A 12,651-nucleotide genomic window follows, 5' to 3' on the forward strand; every position below is an offset into this window, starting at 1 on the left:
ACATTCCTAAGGGCAGGCCTAGAAATAGAAGCTATAGGTAATCAGTTATTGCCTAAGGCTAGTTACACCCTACGTGAGGGTCCTGGGTCTACTCTATGATTGGTTAACACTCTAAATGTTGTAATTGGACAAACCTTCTGTCAATAATATTGTGTAATAATAATTGGATCACTGTACCTATGTCACAATATCCTGTAACTCCCCCTTCCCAAACTCATAAAAGTCCTACCCCACCTTTGTTCGGGGCTCTCTGGCTCTCTCCATTCCACCAGCTTGGAGTGAGCAGAGGCCCGGGTTCGAACCTGCAATAAACGACCCTTGCTTTTTGGCTTTGACTCTGGACTCTGGTGGTTCATTTCTGGGGGACTCCCTAATTCTGGGCATCACACATGCACTAAGTTAAACAAATAAAAAATTCACTAAGACAGGGTAACATTAACATGAATGGAAGTGTACCAAAAATGCTTTTAAGTGGTTTCCTTGAATTAATCTTGAAACCAAATCACACTTTATGGAATTGACTGGGAGGGGATAGGGAGGATTAACCCCCAAAAGATTCCTTATTTCTGTAGGACCACAGCTAGAAAACCGTATTCTAGCCCTGGTTTAGAGGTTTTACCCCTCGACAAAGACTCAGTTTATCGTTTAAAAAACCGATTCCCATTTTACCTCCTCTGCATTTTGGACTGAATCTGGCAATACCTGGACAGCAAGCTGATCAAAAACCCCAGATTTTTCCTCCCCGCATCTTTCCTGCCGTCTCGCTCTCGACCGTGACCCCAGCAACGCTCCCAGGAATGCTAACGCAGCCACCGCTTCGCCGACAGGTCCTGAAGCGCGCCGGCCAGGCAAATTTCCGGCCGAGCCCCATCTGGCCCCCGCCCCGCCCCGCCCCCACGAGCGCGAGATTCTTTGCAATTTTCCCGCGATGCCGCGGGGGCGCGCGTCGCCGCTCGCCAGGTCCCAGAGTGCACTGCGGGGAAGAGCGCGCGCGGCTCCACTGCCGAGCGACCGCGGGAAAATTCCAAAAAAGTCAAACAAAACAAAAAACCAGTACGGGGCAAAGCCAAACTTGCAAGCCACAGAACCCGGGCGGAGGCGTCCTTTCTGCCATTGTCCAAACTGTTGAAGCAGCTCTAGCTGGCGCAGACCACCCGGTAAGCGAGAGGCCGCAAAACAAGAACGTAAACCCCTGCTCCCTCGGGGGTCTGGCCGACTCACGTCAGCCGCAGGGTGGGGGTAAGATAGGGAGAGGGGAGGGAGGGAAGACTCGCGAGAACGTTCGCTGCGCCTCGCGCATCTAGGTGGGTGAGCTGAACCCCGGCTGTGTGCTGGGACTGAGGAGGGGAGATGGGTAGGGCTTGAGTTGGCGCCAGCCCGCAGAGGGGCGGAGCGCCGTGCAGGGGGCGTGACCAGATGGTGGGCCAGCCTGGGGGTGGGGCTGACGGAGGGCTCATGCCTAAGGGAGCCCCCGGAACGGTGAGAGCTGGAAATTGGCGCTTTGGTTCTTTTTGCTCTTTGAGTGCTGGGAGCTGTGTCTACTTAAAAGGAGAGGAGTAAAGGTGAATTTCTTCCCCCCGGATCCGTGGGATCTGTGAAAAGCTTGCCTCTTCTACCTATCACCCTCTACAGCTGGCCGCTGGCTCTTCGTCGCCCTGCCTCTAGGGCGCTGGATGAGGGCGAGCCTGTTACCGTTCTCGCCTTCCAGGTCTTTTATCGCCCAAGGGCTGGAAGGTTCAGATGGATGATTGTCTCCTTGCAACTTTCTTCTTTGGCCGCCAGGCCAGATAACGTCCAAAGCCTGAGATTTTTGGGGATTGTTGTTTGTGGTCTTGCTTTTCAGTATTTACGTAGGCGCTTTTACAACCGTGCACCCTTTGTGATCATCGTGTATGGGCTAAAGGTTTGGAAGGGGAAGAGATTAGGAGTTTTTGAAACATGACAAATTTGGGACCAGAAGTTTGAAAGAAGCCGAGAAATTTTTCAGCAAGGACCTCTTATGTGCCAGTGCTTTTATCCTAATCTGAAACTGCTGGAAAGCTCTCGTGCTCCAGCTTTCATTATAACTTGCGTCCCATTTAGTGCATCTTAACTGTAATATGACTGACTTACCATTTATCACATGAGCAGGGCACTTTTGGGCCACCCAACCTCAGCTATTTATGGATGTCACTCACCCTTAGTGATGTGCAGCTCAGAACCTTTTCTCATTGTTCCCTTCAAGAGGGGAGGAGAGGTTGTTACAAATGGTAGAATTCGTACCATGTGTTGGGGTCATTTATTACATAAACTTATATAGAAAACATGTTCATTGTGACTTTATCCATTAAATTTAAATCAGATTGATGTTTCAAAATAATGGGCTGTGCCAGATCCGCATGGAAATAAGCATTCATATGTGTATACAAAAAAGACTACATCAAAACAGAATTTGCCTTTTCCTCTAAAAGTTAGGTCCTGCTTCTTTCGAATTGGACTGATCATACTTGAGTGTATATTACACTTTAATTCATTTTTTCATTATTCAGTCCTTGATTTTTTAAATGTTTTTAAAAAACTTTTACCAGGAGTCCAGAAAAGAAATGCAAACTCCGTATTGGAATTTTTTGTTCTCTGATAAAAAGCATTAACTTGATTGATTGGCTGGGTGTGGAAGATGTGTTGCTGCATGTATGTGAAACTGCATGTTCATTTTAAAATAAGTGGTATTTTAAACCAGTTCCATATTTCAGCAAGTAGTTCCAGTAACAGTTATGCAAGTTTTGTATTTATGAAAACCGGCCACAGAGAGGCCAGCCTGGCCAGTAGAAGGTTGGACTGATTACCAGAGAACTCTCACGTGGTGTGGCAGTTCCAAGTTGGTAGTGGGGGAGCCTTGAATCAGGCGGGAAAGCAGTACCAAGTGGACTTAAAAAATTTTAGGCTCCGGTATGTATATTCTCCGTTCTTGTTGGTGGATCCTTACTGACTGACTTTTTTTTTCAATTTTATTTGTTTTGAGAAAAAGAGTGTGAGTAGGGAAGGGACAGATAGGATCCCAAGCATTGGCGTGGAGCTTAAGGTGGGCTTGAACTCATGAACCCTGAGATCATGTGAGCTGAGACCTAGAGCAGGATGCTTAACTGACTGAGCCACCCAACCACCCCTGAATGACTGACTTTAATTTGAAGAATGCCTGTGGAAGAAGTACATTGAGTTTGCAGTGTTTTAATAAAAATGTAGTAGAAATTAGGAAAAAAACCTGAAAAATTCATCATAAAAGTTAGATAACACTACAAATCTTGAGCATTTTATTTTCTACTAAATATCAATTATTTTTATTTTATGTACTCTGAAAGAGATCTTGCAAAGTTATCTGGTCCATACTCTTAGGCTCTTCAAAAGCTCTACTGGATGTGTAGAAATTTTTCTGTTAAGATCAATGATACAGGAAAATCTATAATCTTGGCACCTTTTTCTAGTTTTAGGAAGGCAGAGTTTTATTATGAAATACCCTTTTGAAACTATATACTCTGTATACTGTTTTCTAAAGAATTAAGTGGTTTTTAGAAAATTTAGTAGATCTTTGGAATTGTGCAGTGATTAGTACAATTCATTTTTAGAACATTTGCATTACCCGCTCAGCTTTGCACAAGCAAGTTCATAGTCAATCTATCTCTGGCTTTCAGCCTTAGGCAACCGTTGATTTGCTTTCTTGTCTCTATAGATTAGCCTTTTTGGGCATTTCGTATAAATAGATTCATAAAATAAGTGCTGACTTATCTCAGGCTTCTTTTATTTAACATGTTTTTTGAGATTCATCCATTTTGTAGCATGTATCAATAGTTTGTTGCTGTTATTGCTGAGTAATACCCCATTGTATGGATATACCACATTTCGTTTATCTGTTTAATAGTTGGTGGACACTTGAGTTGCTTCTACTTTTTGGTTATTATGAATAATGCTGCTGTGAGCATTCATATCCAAGTCTTTGTATGCTTTTTTTTTTTTTTTAGATACTTATGAGTGGCATTGCTGAGTTGTATAGTAAGTTTATGTTTAACTTTTTAAGAAAGTGTCAGACTTTTCCAGTGTGGCTATATCATATTCCCACCAGCAGTATATGGGGGTTTTAATTTTTCTACAACTTCATTTGTTAATTGTGTCCTCTGTAAGTAGCCATCCTAGTGAGTGTGAAAGTAGTATTTCACTGTGTTTTAATTTGCATTTCCCTTTTGGCAAATGATGCTGACTATTTTCATGTACTGTTAGCAACTTCTAGGTCAGGCAGCAAAATCAAGTTTATTCAGGAACAGCAGAGGAATTACAATTCTGGACAAGAAAACTATGGTGAACCATAGGCAAGTCCTGAGAACAAAGGAGGAGAGTGTCCTTTTATAGAGGAAAGGAGGAAGTTTGGGAGGGTCTGTTCATTGGAAGAAAATGAGAATTTGAAGTGGTTGTGGCTTCTCATTGGTCGTAGGTGAGGGCAGCTTGCTGTTGCTGTGCAGGAAAGAAACCATCCTTCTTCCTGCTGGACTATGCAAGCTAGGATAAGTGATCTGTGTGTTGGTCATCTCTTCATGTTTTCCAAATTCCGATTTTTAGTTAAGGTTCCTTAACATATTTTCACACCTTTCTTAGAATTATTGACCAAGAGTTGGGTCGTATGTTCCTTGTTAGAATTGTTTTTGTCTTTGAGGGCCAGGAAGGACCTTTCCTGGATGTCATGTCCCACATCAGAGGGAGGTACACAGATTGGAAACCAATTGAAGCCACATTTGAGTTAACAAGAAACAGTGGGAGAGGGAACTCTCAGGTATTTTCGCATCCAAAATCTGTATCCATTCAAGGTTATAAACATTGGTGATAATCTTGAAGTGGTCAGGAGGCATCACCCTGTTGGGTATGTCATTTTTACAAAGGTTTGATGGGCAACAGGTACAAAGCTTAAAAATGATTATACAAAATAGAATGAGCAGAATAATACCAGTTTATATAATAGTCCTAAACCAGGTGCCCAAACCTAAAAGCGACCAACTCTTTTAGAGAGGCAAAGGACCCTAGATCTTCCGGTGGAATTTATTGTAGTCACTGTGCTTGTTCCCTAATTTTATGTGATTGGGTTTCTACTTCGGAGGATTTGCCATGTGCAACAGGTGGTATTTGCCATTGTTTAAATGTATCCTTGTTCAGCAAGTAGGTAATCAAAGGATATATGCATATCTCGAATATGTTGTGGGTTCAGTTCCAGAACACTGCAATAAAGTGAATGTTATAGCAAAATAAATATTGCAGTCAAGTGAGTCAGGGATGTTTTGGTTTCCCAGTGCATATAAAAGTTATATTTATATTGTACTATAGTCTATTAAGTGTGCAATAGCATTATGTCTAAAAAAATTACATATCTTAATTAAAAAATACTTTATTGCTAAAAACACGCTAACCATCTGAGCTTTCAGCAAGTTGTAATTGCTGATCACAGATCACTGTAACAAATATAGTAATGAAAAAGCTTGAAGTAGCATATTACTAAAATGTGACACAGAGACACTAAATGAGCTTATGCTGGTGGAAAAATGGCACTGATAGACTTGTTTGACACCAGGTAGCCACAAACCTTCAGTTTGTAATAAAAAAATATAGTATCTGTGAAGCATAATAAAGTGAAGCACAAGTAAATGAGGTATGCTTGCACTTTAGCCTGTGAATTAAGCGATTGTTGTTGGGCTGCCGTTGCCTTAGGGCTTGGGTTGGCGTGTTCCCAGTTCCATAGGGAGCTTTCTAATCATTTGTTCTTGGTCATGAAAGTCCACAAAAGGGTAAGTGGCGTTCTGTTGGGGGCAAATCCAGAGTCACATATACCTCCTGGGAATTATCTTTTAATGTGGTGATGAAGTTTTAATGGGGAAAACCAGCGAAAGACTCCAGATTTATTGTGGTTGTCCCTGGGGACTGTTAGAACTCCTAGTATGCCTTGTCTTACAGTCAATCCCCGAGTGGTCTAAATATTCACTGGCCCAGTGATTCACCACAGACAAAGATAAAACCAGGTAGTGCACATAATAATCCTGCTGGAGTTAGATCATTAATAATGGTGTTTATTGGGATTATTCAGTTGGCCCTTTTGGGCCAAGGGTGTTTAGGGAATAACTAGGGAGAAACCATCTTGTTTTGTGGACTTGGTTCTTGAAGGCCATACAGAGGAGTTAATTTTGCTACAGCAGGTAGACCTAAGGTAGTAGTGAGAATGAGGAACTGTGTAAGTGGAATGGGTATGATTTGTTGCATTGAGAGTTATGACAGAGGACAGGTCAAAGCAAGGTACAGGAAAACCTGGTTTTAGAAGTTTGACTCAGAAATTTCCCAAGGGGTAGTAGCATTGGAGATGAGGGAGAAGTTTGCTACAGGGAAGCCTGAAGGTTCACAGCTGTCATGGACAGATCAGGGTTTCTGAGGACAGATCTAACAAATGTTTTCACCTTTTGCCAGGGATTGGGAAATTTCTGGTGTCTCACCTGATCGGATGGGGGCCCTTAAAATGTGAGGCTACCCGATAATGTGGAAGCTGGATGTATAGGTGGTGGAAGGATTCACCTGAGGCAGAACAAAGGAGATCTTTATTGAATACATTGCAAGGGAGAATCGGTCAGGTACGATAGCAAAGGGTAGACTGTCTGCTGTGAAGTAGTGGATGTAGGCTCTTTTTAAAGGAGAATGGTGAGGAGTTATTAGGAGATGGAGTTTTCTCTATTTTAATACCTGTGCCTGGTTGTAAGTAGCCCATTGGTCAGTTGGGACTTATGGATATTATGATGGCCTAATGGGCCTGTCTGCATTCAGCCAGGTGGTTGCTGTGGGCCCTTTTGCCTTAATCAAGTTTCCGTTGTTAAGTCTGTTGTCTAAAAGTGACCTCTACGAAATGCAAACAAGGTCATTTTTCTCTCCAGCATAGAAAAGCAGAAAATAAATTGAGAAAAAGCAGAAAGGGGAGAATATACAGATAATCTCATCATCTTGGGAAAACCCTTCTTCAGCTATTGTTTGATTCAGTTCTTAGAAATCTTTAGGTCCTCATTTGGTGTGCAGGTTCAGTCAGTGTTTGGGGCCTCCTTTAGATGAGACACATGGGTCCAGGTGTCAACTCTGTGTAGTTTTGGTGGCACAAGAATTGGTCAGGAATATGCTTTTCATTGTGGTTGAAGAGAGTTTTTGGAGATGTCCTTTCTAGTGGATGAAATTTTCGGGTTACAGGGTGTGGTGCTTGTGGTCTTCATTTCTTGGGAATGTGCTGTGAAGAGATTGCCCTATTAGTGCATGGTTACTTTCAAGGGATGTAATGAGACCTTTGCAATACTGAAATAAACCTTTTTTTTTGTTTTTAAGTTTATTTATTTTGAGAGGGAGGGAGAGAGAGAATGGGCAGGAGAGGGGCAGAGAGAGAGAGAGGGAGAGAATGAGAATCCCAAGCAGGCTCTGCACTCTCTGTATGGAGCCCAGATCTGGGGCTCCAGCCCATGAACCACAAGATCATGACCTGAGCCAAAACCAAGAGTCGGATGCTTAACTGACTGAGTCACCCAGGCGCCCCTGAAATATACCTTTTACTAGGCCAAAAAATATTGAAGCTGGATGCCTGGGGCACTCAATGATTATATCAAAGGTGTGACCTTGTGGGTTCCAAAGTGGGTAGATCTGAGATTAGGATGGACCAAGGCAGTTCTTTGGCCAGGGTGTTTTCAACAAGTGTTGCCAGTTGAGTTTTGATAGTGCTATTGGTTTGTTCAGCTAGTCTTGAAGACCAAAGATGAGTGAAGGATGTGAAGGATGATAAATACCAATGAAAATGCTGCAGAACTGGTCATACAGCACAGACTCACCATATTTCACCAATAAAATGAGTTCCTTGGTCACTATAGAGTTCAAGAGGGTTTCCTCAGGTTGGTATGATTCCACCTCCACCCCCCAAGCAGGATTTTAGCTACAGAAGAGGCAAGTAGCCTATCTACATGGAAAGGCTTTGACTCAGTGAGAAGACATGAATCATTGCCAAGACATATTTGTATCCATGAGATAGGGGTAGCTGAATAACGTTTATTTTCACAACCTCAAATGGTCCATTAGGCAATTTAAAGTACTCAGGTGCAGTGAGGACAGGTTTCCCTGGATTGTATTTTGGGCAGGTTGGGAAATCAGAGTAGGCACTTTTTGTGGCTTTGTTAATATTTCCCCACTAGTCTTAATTCAGAAACCTTATCATTTTATCCATGTACCAATGAGAAATAAACTCGGGCATTTGGGTGGCTCAGTCGGTTAAGGATCTGACTTTGGCTCACGTCATGATCTCATGGATTGTGAGTTCGAGCCCTGCATTGAGCTATGTGCTGACAACTCAGAGCCTGAAGCCTGCTTCGCATTCTGTCTGTCTCTCTGTTAAAAATAAATCAACATTAAAAAAAATTAAAAAAAAAAAAACCACACTCAAAATGAGGACACCTGGGTGGCTCAGTGGTTTAAGTGTCTGACTCTTGATTTGGGCTCAGGTCATGGTCTCTGGGTTGTGAGATCTGAGCCCCATGTTTGTGTGCTGTCCTTTTGGAGCCTGCTTGGGATTCTCTCTCTGCCTCTCTTTCTGCGCCTCCACTGCTTGTGTGTTCCTGCACATGTGCAGTCTCTCTCAAAATAAATAAACATTAAAAAAAAACCCATCAAAATGGATTAGAGAGCTAAATGTGAGACCTGAAACCATAAAATTCCTAGAAGAAAATAGGCAGTAATTTCTTTGACATTGGCCATAGAAACATTTTCCTAGATATGTTTCCTGAGGCAAGAGAAACAAAAACAAAAATAAACTATTGGGACTACATCAAAATGAAAAGGTTTTGTACAGTGAAGGAAAGGATCAGCAAAACTAAAAGGCACCCTAGTGAATGGGCGAAGATATTTTCAAATGGCATATCCAATAAATAGTTAATATCCAAAATATATACAGAACTTACATAACTCAATACCAAAAATAAACCAATAAAAAAATGAGCAGAGGACTTGAATAGACATTCCTCCAAAGAAGACTGACAGCTGGCCAACAGATACATGAAAGGATGCTCAACCATCAATGAAATGCAAGTCACAACCACCATGTAATATCACCTCCTACCTGTCAGAATGCCTGAAATAAAAAAGACAAGAAATAATAAGTGTTGATGAGGATGTGGAGAAAAAGGAACTTTAGCGCAGTGTTGGTGGGAATGTAGACTAGGTAATCATTGTGGAAAACTGAATGGAGTTTCCTCAAAATATTAAGAATAGAATTATCACATGACCCAGTAACCCCATGACTGCTGTTTACCTAAAGAAAATGAGAATGCTAATTTGAAAAGATATATGCGCCCAGTGTTTATTGCAGCATTATTTACAACAGCCAAGATAATGGAAGCAGCCTGTGTTCACTGATAGATGAATGAATGAAGATGTGTTTGTGTTTGTAGATATATGTACACACACACACACACACACACACACACACACACACGTATCTTGGGGCACTTGGGTGGTTCAGTTGGTTGAGTGTTGGACTTCAGCCTAGATCATGATCTTGCAGTTTTTGAGTTCTAGCCCTACGTTGGACTCACTGCTGTCAGTGATCCTTGGTCCTGCTCTCTCTCTCTCGGCACCTTCCCCACTTGTGCTCTGTCTCAAAAATAAACATTTAAAAAAGAGTAAACTTCTTTTGATAAATACTTAATAATGTATAGAAGTGTTGAATCATATTTTACAACGGAAACTAATAAAACACTATGTTAATTGCACTTTAATTAAAAGAATAAAAAGTGAGTTCGAGAATTTCTGGTGGGACTGGGTTTTTATTTGGTCCTGAACATGTTTCTCTTTTTATCATACCAGCAACCATTTAATTGTCAATGTTGTTTTTCCTTTTCTGGTGGAGAATGTTGGGTATCTCTAGTCAATTTCTCCAGGCTACCATCTGAAGGTGAGTTCCTTTGGACCATAACAGAGGTTTGACTTTTGGACCTTTTGAAGGCAGTATTTTTTGTAGAAATGTCAGTGAGACAATTTCCTCTATCTTCCAGAGAGTCAAGCTTAGAATGCCCCTGGACCTTAATAATAGCCAAAGCAGCAGGTAAGAATATACATCCAGAAATTACTGAAAGTAAGGGCCGTTTTTAATTTTATCTCTGCTGGAGGTAAAAAAAAAAAAAAAAGCCATGTTGTTTATGTAACATTCCAAAATCATGAGCCACTCCAAAGGCATGTAGGCTGTCAGTCCAAATGTTCCAATTTTGCCCTTGGCTAGGATACAGGCCTGTAAGACAGCATATAATTTGGCCTATTGGGCTGAAGTAACCAAAAGCAAAGGTGCTGCCTCAGTTATCTCAGAGGTTGATACTGCATATCCAGCACAATATTTACTATTTTCATCTTTCCGATATGAACCATCAGTGAGCCATGAAAAATCAACATTATCTGAAGTTTTTGTAAATAATCACATGGGTCAGAAGGTGATCTGGCAGTATTTAGCAGTTGTCAGTGTTTCATCGGTAGAGGAGGGGAGAAAAGTAGCAGGTTAAGGTTATTACAGCAGGCGAGAATGACATAACAGGGCAATATCAGAGGAAGTGAAATGACTTAATGAAAGATACTGAGTATTATGAGAGTTAAGAAAGCTTTCACAGTGTGTGACACAAAGATGGTCAAAGGGGATCCAATGATCATTCTTTCAGTGGCCTTTACAGGAGGGGCAGTAGCAGGTACAGCTATAAGGGAAGTATCTTTGGCCATGGGATCTAGCTGTCTGTAATATCCTGTGGGTTAGTGGTATTCTCCATGCTTTTGGGTGAGTACCTCAAGGGCATTCCCTTTTTCATATACAAAAACGAAAGGGAGTTGATAATTGGGATGTCCAAGGGCATGCGGGGGGCGGGGGGGATTGTTCTAAACCAGATCTTTTAGGATTTGAAAAGTCATGTCTGAATCTTCATCACTTAAGAAGTTTTTAACAAGGTCTGTTAAGTTTAGGCCATAAGGGAAAAGTTTGGGGTCCAGCTGTAACAATATCCTGCCAAAGTGAGAAAACCTCACAGGGGACATTCGTTTTGGGCTTTGAGAAGTTTAGGATGCCATGAAGCCTATCTGGATCTAGATACAATCTTTGTTGTAAGATTAGATATCCTAAGTATCAAACGAGTTTGAACAAATTGTTATTTTCTTTAAGTTTTATTCATTTTTGAGAAAGAGCACACGTGCATACACATGTAAGTGGGGGAGGGGCAGAGAGAGAGGGGGAGACAGGATCCAAAGTGGGTTCTGCGTATAGCAGAGAGCCTGATGTGGGACTTGAACCCACAAACTGTGAGATCATGACCTGAGCTGAAGGCAAACAACCAATTGAACCACCCAGGTGCCCCTGAGCAATTGAAATTTTTAAAAGAGACTTTATATCACTTTTTGATTTGGAGTTATAGCAAATGGATGTTACCTTCTTTTTTTTACTGTATTCCAATAAAACTTTATTTATAAAAATAGGCAATGGAGCAGTTTTGGGCAGCAGAATGTAGTTCGTCACCCCCTAGTGTCTTCATAATGTACCTAAAACACCACACTGTCCTTACTGACCTATAAAACTAAATGCCATGTGCAGGGGGTGGTGTTTCAGAGGAAAAAATCATTTTATTCTTACAATGTAAAGTATTAGAAGCACCTTCCACACTCTACATTTGATGATGTATACACACGGCCAACTCTATACATTTGGTGATGACCAACTCCTGAGAGGGCAGCAGGTTCATGCAACCGGAGACAGGGAACCATGTCTTCTCAAGCCTTCTAGATCAGTCTGTGAGGGCTGTCATATCAAAATGCCACACACTGGGGGACTTAAACAACAGAAATTTGTTTTCTCACAGTTTTGGAAGCTCAAGATCAAGGCGATCAAGATCAAGGTGATCGAGGTGATCAAAGCAGTGTCTGTTTCTTCTGAGGCACCCCTCGTTGGCTTGTGGATGACCATTTTCTTCCTGGGACTTTACATGGTTTTCCTTTGGTGCATGTCTATGTCCAAATTTCCTCCTCTTATACGAACACTAGTCATATTAGGTTAGAGCCCATGCTAAGGACTTCATGCTGACTTAATCACCTTTTCAAAGACCCTATCCCCAAACACAGTCACATTCTGAGATACTGGGGGTTAGCACTTCAATATGTGAATTTGGGGCAGACACAATTCAGCCTATAATAGCCTTCTCTTAGAGGCAGCTCAGAAATGCTGAAGTCTAAAGCCCATTCCTAAGTTCCCCTTTCCCTTTCGCTTCACCTGTCCGTGGACCTATGCATCCCATTTCCCTTTCCAAGGCTACCACCAGCTGTGTAGAATCTAAACTTCCTCCTACTCCACTCTACCAAAGTACAGATACATCTGTCAGCTTCTCTCTGATTTTTCCAGCCCATAAAGCACACTTTATAAAGGCCATCTGAAGATTTTTAAAGGTTTAAAGTAGCAAGTAATGAACATCCTTTTCCTCTTCCACAAATTAAATCTTATTAGGACAGGCATAGTCAAGAGAGGTCCAAAGAAAGATTTGCCTATTTTACTGTTAAGAACAATAATTCACATCAACGTAGAACTTTACCACCAAAGTATATTATGTAGCATTA

The 12,651-nt window shown here is 41.6% G+C and overlaps 1 protein-coding gene across 1 annotated transcript in view; it reads left to right on the forward strand.

Moving 5' to 3' along the window:
- The first annotated feature begins 1,081 nt into the window (after positions 1-1,081).
- Positions 1,082-12,651, forward strand: part of FANCC (FA complementation group C) — a 265,605-nt gene continuing 254,035 nt past the window's right edge. The window contains exon 1 of the mRNA XM_029920949.1: positions 1,082-1,157. The gene's annotated coding sequence lies outside the window, so the exon portion shown is untranslated. The remainder of the gene's footprint in view (positions 1,158-12,651) is intronic.

This window comes from Suricata suricatta, chromosome 13 (assembly GCF_006229205.1).
Source record: "Suricata suricatta isolate VVHF042 chromosome 13, meerkat_22Aug2017_6uvM2_HiC, whole genome shotgun sequence".
Classification (NCBI taxonomy): Eukaryota; Metazoa; Chordata; class Mammalia; order Carnivora; family Herpestidae; genus Suricata; species Suricata suricatta.